Genomic DNA, 2,084 nt, shown 5'->3' with positions numbered 1-2,084 from the left:
TGACGGGTGCCCGGCTGCCCTGCTCTGAAAATAGCGCCCTGCCCTCCGGGCCAGCACACCGCGGCCTCGACCCGGGGCCGGGTCTCCCTGGGACTCTCTTTCCCGGCCTACACCGTGTCTTCAGGAGCTAAACATTGCTCTCCTGAAGATGGAACCTCAATTAAATACTCCTCCGCTTCACTGCGAGCCTCCGGAGTGGCACCGCCGGGGTGCGTCGCTGCCGAGGGGACCCCGGGCAGGTCCTCGCAGGCACGGGGGGGTTGCAATGGCAGCGTGTGTCCCTGTGTCCCTGCTTGGGCTGATCCGGACCCCGGGAGCCAGAAGAGTTGAGGTGTCGCCGGACAAAAGTTTGACGCTATTTCCACAACTGTGTTCACTGGGTCCAGGCAGAGATGCTCTTTGTAGCTGTCGCCCAAGGCTGAAACGTTTAAACGGGGCAGATAAATTATTAGGAGTAAAAGACTCGAGCGGCTTAATTGGGAAAAGCAGTCCTGGTTCCAACCAATGTCCGTACAATTGCACACTGCAGTCCACCATTATTCGAGCTTCATCTACTATGCACTATATACCACCGTCTCCAAAGGATTGTTGCCCTAGAAACTTGTTTTAAATCTCCAGCTATATATCAACACCTTGTTTTAGCAGTCCTTGGCTGAATTACAGTTACACAGTTTGGCGCTTCTTTCAAATTTCCTCCCATCAGTTTGGCCAAAGAAAGGAATTTTTCTCCTTTAGAAATGAATTGGCTTAATTAGTAAGTAGATTAATGGCAATTGCTGGTGAGTTGGTTTCCAGCAGAGTTTCACCAGAGAGGGTTAATCGGAGTCAGGTCTGGAATCTTTCCCAGAACTGGCTGCCAGCCATTTCCGTCAACCAATCAACCCCGTAAACAAACGCGCCATCCGCTGAAATAGAGTTTATTTCTTACTGTCATCCCGCTGGAGTCATTTCCCCAAACAGCCGCCACCTCGCAGTGGGTTTGAAATGGATCGCCCTGAACTCGGGGCTGCTAATTTCCAGCTATTTCCCCACATACTTGGAAGTGTTTCCCCGGCAAGAAAAGATTTGTTGGGCGCACCGGCATTCAGTAAACACGTAACCTGCTTTCAGCAGCCTTCGCCTGAGATTTTTTTCTTCTAAATCTCTGATAATTCGAGGCAAAAACAATTAACGTAACGGGGCGGTCCAAAACCCTTTTCCAAAGCCACTGCTTCAAAAACGGGGCAAGCAAGAAAAACGTCAGCAGAGACTTTGACATCTTTTTCAGCCTTTCCACTTATTTTTTTCTATACCGATAAAACTCATTCATACTTCGACTTGCAGCTGCATTAGTCTTGCAAAAAAAAAAAAAAAAAAATCCCTGCTGAGAAATGCATATAATAGGAAAAACAGATCGGCTGGACAGCAGCGTAATTAATGCCAGAAAGGGCTGAGGCCGGTTTCATAGTTTGTCTTTTGAGGATATCAAGACGAGACCTGGTGAAAAATGACGCATGCTTTAACATTTCAGAAAGCTGGCAACTAGCAGCGCTCCCCCCCCTCCGCCCCTCCTTTTTTTTTTAACTTTATGCCTCTGAACAAAGGGGTCGGCAGAACTAGCTAGGTTGTAATGAGTTCTGTGTCCCTAGCACATTAAGTGCATCATGGAAACATATTGTATCGAAATAGTTTGGAGGAGAATACTGGGGATGAAAGAGAAAGGGTGCTTTGATCAGCTCCCTGGGGTCCTGAGTGCGCGCAGACCGACTTGCAAGGACTTATTCAGCTCCAGCGAGACACACTTACAACGCCATTCAAAGAAATTTGCATATCTGTAATTTATCACATTTGTCCCCAACATTTTTGCAAGGTAAATAAAAGTTGGCTGAATAAAAAATATCAATCATCACAGAGCGAGGCAGAGCCGGGAGCGGGAGAAGGGCGAAGTGTTTGTTCAACCAGGCTCCGTTTGGAAAACTTTTGCTGAACGCGGGGTAAAACCCACCCCGGAGCGTTTGGCAGAGTTTATTTCAGGCCGGCGACCGCTCGTGTGTCGCCGACCGCAGCTCCGCTCCCCGGCACGGCCCGGCACAGCACGTCCCCCC

Source organism: Charadrius vociferus, unplaced genomic scaffold (assembly GCF_000708025.1).
Source record: "Charadrius vociferus isolate BGI_N301 unplaced genomic scaffold, ASM70802v2 scaffold126, whole genome shotgun sequence".
NCBI lineage: Eukaryota > Metazoa > Chordata > Aves > Charadriiformes > Charadriidae > Charadrius > Charadrius vociferus.
Note: the sequence above shows the minus strand (reverse complement) of the source record.